Below are 13,064 nucleotides of genomic sequence, written 5' to 3'. Positions count from 1 at the left end.
ATGCTAAAATGTCCATGTACTTATTCAAAAACAGGTCTAAAGATTGTGCTCTGCAAAAACTAATGCGACATGACTATATTGTAGAAGATGAGTACCATATGTTTATGCAGTGCCAATTGTATATAAGTGTATAACACACTTAGACATGATTTGTTTATTTCGCAGTGGTTAAATCAAATATAAACTGTTCGTTTGTTCAATGTGTTAAGCCGATTAATGGCAGGCACATATTTTTGATAGCCAAATTTTTGTATGAATGTAATTAAGTACGAAGACAATTCATTAGCACACATCATTTATAACGTTTGCAGTAGATGTCCAGTTTTACCTTTAAAAATGTGAATCCCATGAATGTAAACTGCCATAACATATACACATGTATTTTTATGTTCATGATAATATGTAACAATGACGTAATTATCATGCAAACTAGCTGTCATTTTAATACTGCATGCTTGTATTGCATTTGTTTATTTATCTTTTATAAAGAATAATGAGTCTTAGATGACTTTATAAGTATGTTACTATGGTGCATGCTAACTTGTCATTGGTGTTTAATTATTAGGTAAAACATTTGGTGGTAAAACTGCATGATTATATTATGTGGCATTGATAACGAATCATACGAATGTGGCTTACCTTTTAAATATGTTTACGCTTGCATTTTGATATTTTAAAATTGTGAAATTATAATGTATAGCAGTATTAGTTCTACGAAAGAACATGCGTGTGTTGCAGCATATGTCTTTGTATTCTTTAACTACTCAGTTTATTTTATATAATAATGAAATAACACTGTTTGTATTATGTGCTGGTGGCCTTTGACTGCAAAATAAATATTCGTATTTGTATTATTATTCATGTCATTACACGGACCATAGTGCTTTCCATTGTTTTAAGTGTACATTGTGTCCAATTGGTCGCTACTCAACATACGTGTATGATTTTGTACTGTGGATTTGAGCCTCTTTCAATAAAAAGACAAACGCGCCTTAAAACGAGATTTCGTTAAGTTCATTGACAATATTCAATTTATATTGATAAACATGTGACAATAAAAGACCGTATTAGCATTTAATCTGCCCCTCAAAATAATATTGGCATACGTTTATTATAATTTCAATTTATTTGGTATATCGTGTTAACATATATATATGGTATATATTGTTCGATTGTCAAACCTTGTGTGCAGCATATGTCCCAATCGTATATAATCATTACAAGCTATTTTAGGTTCTTAACCCGTGTTCTATCAAGCAGTTATAACGAAATTACAAAATCCAGACAGTATAACAACAGATAAGCCATGCTAGAAAACACATGCATATTTGCACCTACTCTTGAAAATAATGTTCATAAGTTGGAGATAACGTGCTATTGTATATCATGAAATTTCATCTTCAGAGAAAGTGCGGACACGAAACCTTGCTTCTGTAAACTCAAAATGTTAATACATATACAACCATTTTAATAACCAGTATCGTAAAAGATGTATATGGTTTTGGATAGACAAGTGTCAACGAATAATGTATCGCTTAATATCTGAAACTCAAAGATACAAATAAAAGATACACAATGTGATTTTTCTAGTGGATATTGCATAAAACAAACAACATTAGGCATGTATAGCTATTGATCGACAAACAAATACAACATTATCTAAGTCATTAATATAAATGTCGTTTCAATGACAATAATAATAATTGTAATACTTATGTTAAATCGAAAGACACACGCAATAGTAAATTGTATAGATGTAATCAGATGTTGTATTACGTCTGTTTAATGTGAACGTTATATATTATTTACATTTAAAAACACACATAGTTTTTATTTCGAAATCTCAAATGACAAAGCAATTGGCCGGACACGAACATGTACCCTCTCAATACACCTCGTATACCATTGTCGTACCCGCTCAAGATACCTCGTATACCATTGTCGTACCCGCTCAATATACCTCGTATACTATTTGAAGGGCACTGAAGGTAAAACATATAACACTACAGTGTTAAGACCATTGAAGTAATAAGCAGAAGACATGTGTCATGACTTAATGTCAAAGTTACATTTGAAGGTCAAAACTATGCCTCATTTTGTTCGTAGATCCTTAATATCCACTTTACCAATTTAAAACAGTTCCTGAACAATTAATGTCACTCCGAAGATTTTTAGAAGTCATTAGTCAGTTAATTAAATTCAGAGTCAGAGCCGTCGCTTCAAGGTCAGGTGGTTATGGCTGTCTCTTGGACTGCCCTATTCGTATTGAAACTATGTTTCACAAAAAACAATATCAAACTGGCAAGAAATTAAGTTAGGAAAAGTTAGCAATGTCAGATGTTGTCTTTAAAGCTTAACCATCTTGGATACGTGCAAGCATATTATTTGCACTTTGCTTATTTAAATTGATCATTGGTCGGTTACAAAGTGATTACACAAACAGACACACGAACATGAAAATAAATACACGCTTGGGATCGAACATGATGGATGCAGTTCAGTTCAGCAGCGAACTTGTCATAAAAAGGTCCTGATACAAATACGTGCTGGCAGCCATAATAGTCAACAACGCATTAGCACAATATTACCAGGTATGTTGTATCATTGCATAATATGAAATATTCATAAATAGCTTTAAAATAACATGTACACCATGCGAATTCCAAAGGCTGAATGACAAAAACTGACCGCTGTTCAACCATGAACGAATATTCCCGTGCTTCTACAGCGCCCGTTGCGACAAATATTAACTAAAGGGAAAGTAACTTTCGTGTAGTTAAATAAATTTCAAACGTCGAACATAAATTTTCCCCACATCCCTCCTTTTCCTATATAACAAACAAACAAACATCGGTTTTATTTTTTAAATAGCCGCTCTGACTCATATACAGGCTGCATTAAAAGAACGGAACATTAAATAATTGTCAAACAAACCAATAGTAAACACATTTTTTTCTTTTTTTACATATACAGTTACAAGCCTTAACCCATTTATGCCTAGCGTCCTGAAAAAAGGACATTGCAAACAGCGTAGACCCAGATGAGACGGCGCATAATGCGGCGTCTCATCTGGGTCTGCGCTGTTTGCTAAAAGAAATTTCTGTAAGAAATATTCTAAATATAGAAATAAATATACCAGACACCCCTACTTTTGAAAATAAATTGATCCAATTTAATAGGGTGGGAGAGTCCACTAGGCATAAATGGGTTAACACGTACAGATACTTAACATTTCATCTACAAATTCCTTTACATAACCATCCTACGCGGACTCAACAAAGCATTGTCCGTGACGCTTAAACATATATTTTGCATATTTTGACACCAAAATCTACTAAATAATTTTAAGCGTTTAGCAATATGCTCTGATGCAAAACATCTACATCTAAATAGTCCCATTTGCTTTGCAACATTTCAAATACATTAAAACAATACCCCAGTCAACACTCTATACAATCTAACATTAATAATCCCCCAATACGTTTTCTTCTCTTGAATTCCATTCAACCACAAATTAATCGAAGTTTTCGCTTTGAATTTGAATATTTGGATAGCTTTATCGTTTAAAGACTTTTTCGTAGAACCTTTTTAAACAACTCTACAAACTCGTTGATTGTCTGTTTACCAGTTAACTCGATAACTTGCAAGCACATCAAATAATGACTTTGAAACTCTGTAACCACCAAAACGAAATGTAGCTTGTTTATTTATGCCGGATAAAGCACAGCCGATGCATCACTGTATACTACTTTTGACCAAACGCCAGTAGTTACACGCAATCGTTTGTTACGCGAATTAAGCGTATCTTTCCAAAATGTTAATGGTTCCAGACTAACTATTGACTACTTAACGTACGACTGCCACGAGCGATCTTTCGCAACATCGATACTCAACAACATAGACATTATTTGAGCAACAGTGCCAATAACAATACTCATAGAAATAATTTTACCAATAAACAAGCTACCTTTTTTTTGGAATATATTCAAAGCCCGTAAAATCTTGAAGGTATGTAACATTATTTTTGAATTTGATTTTTGAATCGATATTTGTTATATAAGTAGAGACTTTATAGTGTTGTTTATTCCTATCGATCCTCATGGTCAAAAGCAATTCTAGAATTTCGAGATTATTGACTGATCCGATTTCGTTCCTCGTGGTCGGGTTCGATTCTTGTAACCATTCTTGGGAATTCGGATGGGAGACGACCGGAGTTGCATACGTTGATATTCGTCTCTGTTTTGAGTCAAAAGCTGTTCGATGGGTCATCCAGTAAAAAAAAAATAAGAATAAAATAAAAGATAGAAAAAAGTAACCCCTCAACTGGGCTCGAACCACGGAGCCCTAGAGTAAAAGTCAACCGCCTTGACCACTCGGCCATCCGTGCTCATACAATGAGGGATGTATTTTATGCATTATATAAGCAATCCTCGTAGTATCAAAAAAATTTTAGACAACAACAGAACTCTCCAAATTATTCAATCGTTTCGCGTTGCAACGCTTTATAATTTTCAGGTTTTTAAATCGTCAAAAGATGCATATAATGGATATTTTAGAGCATGATACATGTCCAGTATTCGCGGGCCAGTATTTCTGTTTCCTCAGACATATCATAACTTTATCGAAAATGTGCGTATCTTAAATTATTGTTTTTGTCAATTTACCGAAACGTGAAATAGCCCCTTTAATCAAGTGCACGAAGCTTAAAAAAATACGACAATGTATATCATGGGACACAACTCTCACATAGCGTCAACGGCTACAATGGCTTATAATTGTTCACAAATGTTGATTATTGAATGTTTTGATGTAAAACTATGCGGATGTGTTTTCTTTTATTTTAATCAATATTGCATTTATCGTACCTATGCACCACATGTATGTCCTTATCGTAATCTGCATTACGCAATTGCATAAGTTCAGAGGTATTTTTCTAAACGCGTGTTTGGATATTTTTTTGTAAAAACACGTGTCATATATCAATATAACAATAAACTTTCAAGTTAGCTACCTTAAGTGTGCGAAGTCTTGTTAATGATGACTAGTACGACTTTAGATGGTTGAAAACGGTCTTTTTACGATATTATTTAGTTAACATTATTTTATAGCAGTATTCAAATAATATTAACGTGTAATTAAGAAGTTATGTATTTTCATGTTAAATTATTCGTGTTACTCGCGAGTAATAGTCACATGCTTAAAGACATGGCTAAAACAGTCCAGGAAATTAAATGTAAAGTATGGGTTATTATATATTTGCAATACAGGGAGTAAGTTTCAAAAGGGGGAGGTCTGTTTTTTGGAAAGGCCCTTTTGAATATTTATAAGCTTGTGTGTCTTATGCATTTTCCGATTTTGATTTTTGTGATTTCTTCAGGAATTAACGCAAGATATGACTGTGTTTTACAAAAAAATTGGCAGCTTTCCCGCCTTTAGATTCACATCACGTCTTATAAGGAATCAGAAACAAAAAATATTCAGAAGATGATCGACGCGTCTAAAAAAGATGTTCATTACTTGATAATCGTTCCCAGAGCATACAAGGACGGTGCCAAAATATTGTTCGCTGAGGCTGCAAAACAGGTATACACTGTGTGATAAAATAGTCACTATACACTAGTGCTATAAAAGTTATTTCAGTATGGGTATGTCCAATATTTTCCAATATTTTCTTCTGTATGTAACCTTCTTTAAGTTCTTTAGGTATACATTTTCTGGTTTAGTTTGTACACAATTTTATTTCTAGACTTTTAAATTGCCTGCAGTGCTGAATTAATTGTTTGACTGTCTTTTAATAACAATGTTAAGATTATACCCATTATGAGCGTATCTTTCGAAGGCTGGCGAAAAAACTGACAGATTAACTATAGCAATGGAACAAGAAGTTGTATTCAAGTGGTATTGGACAGTCGATAAAGAGTTACAGGATCTGATGGAAAATGAAGAAGATACTGTTGTTTTCATTCACGCGGAAAGTAAAGACTTCATGTTTCCTTTCTTATAACAACATTTCATATTTAAAATGATATGACCCCGGTAATTATAACGAGTTTTGAAGGCGTTTTACGTCGAAAGGAGTTCTTCTGATCTTATATTGTACATTGATCCGCTTCTACTAATGAAATGTCATTTTACCGAAAAACATTGAGTAAACAATTCACGCGCTAGACAAATCAGATTTGATTTTAAATAATACATATTGCGATTTTATTACCAAATTAATAAATAAGTTCATATTGCGTTTAACGTACGAAGCTGAACCCGTTTAGAAAATATTAACAAAACAAACAAAAACAAACAACCGTTAAATTTCATTGATGTAGATACGGTAAACTGATTACATATCCACTAGCGTACACATAAAAAATAGTTCGCAAGTAAGCAACAAACAATCAAATTTAAACGCAAATAATTTTACAAAATATAAAAAAATACGGAGAAATTGATACTTAAAATTACAATTTCTGCACTAAAAACATTAATGAGAGTCATTAAAACACATAATTTCGGAAGTATACAACCAACAATCAAAATGGCTGCTAATTCGCTGTTTTGTAGATAAGTATACGATCTATTGAAAAACAATAACATTTGACATAAAAACACCCGTGGATATGGAAATCTTCAGCGTACGAAATTGCAGACATCACGCGGCGTCTCATCTGGGTCTACGCTGTTTGCCAAGGCCGATAATATAATGAATGGAAATGCACAAACTCAGTAACTGGCAAGCATATATGCATTAGTAGGTTGTTTCGTGATTATTTAGAAACGACTACATAATTATTTTGGTTCAGCCAGTGCAACTAAACAGAAATAAGTATAAAAAATTTCTACACCTGAAAACAAAGTGCCAACTTAATACAAGGTAAGTTGTTTACATTATTTAAAATATTGCACGCTTACAGTATACAACAATAAACAGCTGGTACAATGTAATTATAATTGATTAATATCATCGTTTTAATTTTAATAAGCCCGTGGTTAATTACCATTTTTAATCTTATGGATCAATGCATCTCAAACACGTTCAATTGACCTGTTCATGAAAAATAAAACACACTACATGTTTCACACTCACACCTTTGATAACTTTAATTACTGGTATAAAAAATATGTTTTATTGTTGATTTTTTATATTAAATTTTATTGAAGTTCTTATACTGCTAATTTATTGTTTGTTATGGTACATTGACGGCTATTAGTATTTAGACCACATTTATTCTGATGCTAATGACTAACTAGTATTTTTATATAAACGATGAGTTTTTTAATTATAATTTACACTGTTAGAAACTGATGGTGTATACACCCTCAGTGCATGTTATCACATACACCATCACTCACTTACTAAGGCTCGATTGGTCATTCTCGGCTCGGGTACTACTTACATGTACCCCGGGTACTCTTAAGTTTACTTACATGTACCCCGGGTACGGTAAATAAACTTAAACATACCCGTAAATATTAGATTGTATCCGAATTGTATATCCGCCCAAACCCGATGACGTAAAACATGCTACCGATTAACGTAAAACAATGTTGTTAACCTTAAACAAACTTCTCTTTTAAAAAATCTGCATCAACATGCTTTTTAGTATGAGTGTTGAGAGGACGCCGTAGGAATAATCAAGTTATCAAGAATGCGTCTCTGTTTCTGCTTTTATTACCTTCATGTATAATTACGATAAGGATTTACGACTAACATTGACGACAATGATCACAAGCATTGACGACTAACACTGACGACAAGCATTGGCGACTACATGTAACATTGACGATTCTCTACAATAAATGAAATTAACAATAAAAAATGAATAATAAGATTATAGTACAACAGGTATGCTATTCAAAGTATAATATAATAGCATACACTCATTAGAATAAAAGGTTTCATAAATAACAATTTGAAACACTTTCAATAAATATCAGAACAGAACTGAACAGAACATTTTATTTAAGACTTGTACAAGTACATCGTCTTCAATACATATACATATATAATACATAAAACAACATGACATAGCAATAAGTGAAAGGGTTATACAAACTTATAAGTTAAACAATACATAATCGAGAATTTATTCGGAGATGAACTGTGTTTCAGTTATTAACTAAATTTTGTGTGTTTCTGTAGTTTAGAGCGTTCTTAACAAACTTACAAAGATTATTTATATCTGTCTTATTACATGAGGTCAAAAGTTGTGTAAATTTAAATACAGAAGGTTTAACATAGTAATATTGTTTAATATATTTCTTTCTTATTACAGTATAACACGTGCATACAATGACAAAATGGTACTCGTCCTCAATATCGCTAGAATTACAAAAGGTACAATATCTTTCTTCTCTAGGAATTTGTCTATAGCGACCTATTTGTATATTTAGAGGAAGTCCGTTTAATCTTAGCTTGCTCATAAATGAACGGTTACTTTTAGACAAAATATCTAGATAGGGTTCATAGTAATGTGATTGTTTGCAATACTTGTATAGATTTAACATAGAGCTATTTTCTATTTTAGACATAGTTTCTTGCTTAAAAATGTCTATAATACGGGTTTTAAATTCATTTAAAAATGTATACTGATCGATAATGTTAGGGTTGTCAAATATATATGCAAACCCATATTCTGTTAACAATGTTCTGATGTTTGCAGCCCAATTCGAATGGCCGTTATAACTATCTGCAACAGATTGTGAATAAATAGTTTTAATAATAATATTGTCTGAGGTTACAATTTTCAACCAGTATTTAATCATTCTAAAATTAATAAATAAAGGATATCGTCCTAATTCGCTATATGTGACTGCATTACAGGTATTTATTTTAACGTTCAATAACCGCTTACAGAACTTGAGATGTACTCTTTCCAGTTCCCTTGACTTAGTATAACCCCAAAACTCACAGGAATAATTCAAAATAGGACTCACAAAGGCATCAAATAACTGACACATTGTCTTAGGTCTTAAGTCAAATTCCTTACATTTACACAAAAGAACATTCATGGCTTTCAGTGCTTTTCCAACTAGATGCTCTTGATTTAAGATAAATTGACCAGTGTAATTAAAGACTGTTCCTAAGTAGTTAAAATCACTTACGACTTCTATGATTTCCCCATTGTATGTCCAGCTTTCATTATGTAATAAGCCACCCCGTTTACGAAAAACAATGCTTTTTGTCTTTGAAGTATTTACCTTTAAACCCCATGTGTCACAATATGTATTTAAATTATTTAAATGTTGCTGTACCTCATATGGTGTTTTTACCTATAATGGCCATATCATCTGCAAAGAGTAAAAGTATTAAAACAATATCATCAAACATAAGGCCACAATTTGTATCCTTTTGCAAAAACAACTCCAAATCTTCAACAAAGATAGAAAACAAAAGAGGTGACAATACCTCACCTTGACGTAATCCAACTGCGTATTCAAAATATTCGGAATAATTATAACACAATTTAACTCGAGATTTAACATGTTGATACATATCTCTTATAATTCTTAAAAGTTTTCCACGTATTCCACAATTATACAATTTTAACCATAAGCCATTTCTATAAATGGAATCAAAACATTTCATCATATCAACAAAAACAACATATAATCTTTTATTTTCATTAATTTATTTTTGAATAATAGACATCAGTACATATATTGCATCAACAGTTGATCGACCCTTACGAAACCCGAACTGCGCGTCCGAAATAGTGTTATTATCCCTACAAAATTGCTCTATTTGCTTGTTTAACACGGTTGTAAAAAGTTTTGCTAGACAACTGACCAGAGTTATACCTCTATAATTATTCACATCGTTTTTATCACCCTTTTTGTGGAGCGGAATTATTATACCTTCAGCCCAATTATCCGGAAAAAAAACCTGCATTAAGTATAGAATTAAAAAAAATCACATAAGTGTGCTGACAAAATATCAATACTTTCGATCAAATATTCGTTCAAAACACAATCACTACCATACGCTTTGTTCTTTTTCAAAGATTACTGCAGAAACAATTTCGTTAATGGTAAAAGGTCAATACATATCGAGGGATATGACTGAAGAACGCAGAGGGTCCTTATTCTCAGAAAGGGTTTTAAGTGAACGGAAAGGGCCATATGTACTTTATTTTTAACCTTTCCAAAGGTATAAACAAAAGTGTAATAAATATCTCTTTACAACATTTTCGTACTGAAAATTTCCCCCATTGCCATTAAGTATTAATGATTTGCAAAGGATTTTCAGGTCCAACAATAGATGGGTTCTGAAAGGGCCAAACACAGTGAAAAGAGCCAAACGGTTTCGTAAAAACGAACGCATGATGCCATTTTTTATTGAGTAAAATAAGGGCCACGTGTCATAACGTCAACATGCTTTATCTAACCAATATTTAATTAAGAGATTTCGTATTTTTTGTATTATGTTCCAACGCTAAGACGGAAACGCAAACCACAACGGAAAGCGGGTAGTCTGTACACACGCGAACCATTTTGATAGAACGTGACACATATTAACAGATCGTTAATGAAATATTATTCTTTGTAAGCGACGGAAAATAAATAAGTTAAATGCATATTAAATTCTGAGTTAATATGTGCAATGCGTCCAACAAGTACTGCGAGCCGTTATACATGCCGCAAAAACTGTTACACTGATCTTTTTTTTAAATACCTACCATTATAGCAGTATATATTATTGATGAAACATATACCAACGTAGTTTACTTGTAATCGTAGAAATGCATACGTTAAACACTTTCATCAAATGCTATTAAGGATTTACAGGAAGGGCAGAAAACAGCACTGTTACCTCCCCCGTACTACGGGTGGGACCATTAATTAATATTCTTTGAAATCCGTACGGAAAACCAAGCTTAGAAAAAATCGATAAAAAATATCATTCAAATTTTTTTTCATCAACTCGACAAATAATTGTCGGAACATTAATTATACATTTACACGTTTTATCTTAATGAATAGATTTCTGTTATCATGTTAATTTTTTTTTAACGAAAACAGTTTGGCCAAGCCACCAACACTATGAATTGGAAATTTAAGTGAAAACTATTTCATTATTATTAATTAAAATAAGCATCGAAGGGATTGTGCTTGTTATAAAAGTTAGACCTCCGTAAACAAAAATGATTCCAGCCAATAAGGCATACGCACGCCATATGCGGGACAGTTTATTACTGGACTCCAATAGACGGCATGCAGTAAGATTGTCGTTGAGTCTCAATTTAAGCGATACATGAACAATTTCTGTGCCCTTGTACGTAATTACCTAGCGTCTGCGTCTCATCGGTGTATCGCTTCGTTCTACCGAGTTGCTGTTGCAAAGACGCCACCAGTAAGATGAACTTCGGGTTTTTCTTAGAAATATTTCCCGCAACATGTGGTCGAGGTTGCTTTATATCGAGGTCGATGTTATGCTCTAGCACCAAAATAACTGCAAATATTTTAAACAACAGCATTAGCTCTTATATGGCCGAATTGTGTGAAGATGTGTTTGTTCGTTTATTATTAACGCGGTTCTCGTATTGCTACACCACAACCATATAAACGTCCAACGTTTGGTATTGTATGCCGTTAATAATAAATGTGCAACAATAAATCTCTAACAGAAAAAATATGAAACTGTATTTCACCAAATAATTCTTCGCAACATACAAATCTCCAAGAGTCAATTTGATTATTGTATGTCGTATATAATTTCTGTGCAACAAAAACATCTCTAACAGCCAATGGTTCTGGGGTTCTGTCTTCCGAAGATTGGTATGTAAAGATCTCTAGACGCAACCATGCAATAAATTTTGGGAACCAATTAATATTTTCAACCACAGAGCGCTGATATTTTTTTAGTTTCGGTAAAATTGAAACGTTCTGCATAAAACTCTTTTGGTGGGCATTTAATGATCACAGTATAAAAAGCATTGACTTTTTGACATTATAAAATATATTATATGTATATCTTAAACGACGGCACCGTCGCATACTATCTGGGAGTCTCCTGCAGGTACCCCGCCGGTCTGGGAGAGTGTCTGGTACCGCCGCAGACTGTCTGAGAGTTTCCGGCTGATGCGCAGACGGTCTTGGCACCGTCGCATATTGTATGAGATTCTCCTGCAGGTGACCCGCTGGTCTGGGAGACATTTAGACACCATCGCAGACTGACTGGGAGTCTCCTGCAGATGCCCCGCCGGTCTGGGAGTGTCTGGTACCGCCGCAGACTGTCTGAGAGTCTCCGGCTGGTGCCCAGACGGTATTGGCACTGTCGCATATTGTCTGGGATTCTCCTGCAGGTGCCCCGACGGTTTTGGAGACAGTTAGGCACCATCGCATACTGTCTGGGAGTATCCTGCAGTTGCCCCGCCGGTCTGGAAGACAATGAGGCACCATCGCAGACTGTCTGGGAGTCTCCTGCATGTGCCTCGCCGGTCTGGGAGACTGTCTGGCACCGTCGCATACTGTCTGGGAGTCTCCTGCAGGTGCCCCGCCGGTCTTGGAGACTGTCTGGCAACGTTTCAGACTGTCTGGGAGTTTCTTGCAGGTGCCAAAACGGTCTGGGAGACTGTCTGGCACCGCCGCAGACAATCAATCTGGGGTCTCCTGCAGGTGCCCCGCCGGTATTGGAGCTTCTGGCACCGTCGCAGACTGTCTAAAATACTCCTACAAGTGCTTAGACGGTCTTGGCACCGTCCCAGACTGTCTGGGAGTCTCCTGCAGGTGCCCTGTCGGTCTGGGAGACTGTCTGGTTCCGGCGCAGACTGTCTGGGAGTCTCCTGCAGGTGCCCCCAACCCGATCTGGGTGACTGCCAGGTACCGTCACAAACTGTCTGGGAATCTCCTGCAGGAGATCAGACGGTCTTGGCACCGTCACCGACTGTCTGGGAGTCTAGTGCAGGTGCCCCGCCAGTCTGGGGGACTTCTGGCACCGTCGCAGACTGTCTGGGAGTCTCCTGCAGGTGCCCAGACGGTCTGGGATACTGTCTGGAATCGTCGCAGACTGTCTGGGAGTCTCCTGTCCATTATGGCTACTATTAACGAAGCTCACATACGCCGGAAGC

The sequence above is a fragment of the Dreissena polymorpha genome, chromosome 3 (genome assembly GCF_020536995.1).
Source record: "Dreissena polymorpha isolate Duluth1 chromosome 3, UMN_Dpol_1.0, whole genome shotgun sequence".
NCBI lineage: Eukaryota > Metazoa > Mollusca > Bivalvia > Myida > Dreissenidae > Dreissena > Dreissena polymorpha.
The sequence above is the reverse complement of the archived record's forward strand: the minus strand, read 5'-3'. Positions refer to the sequence as shown.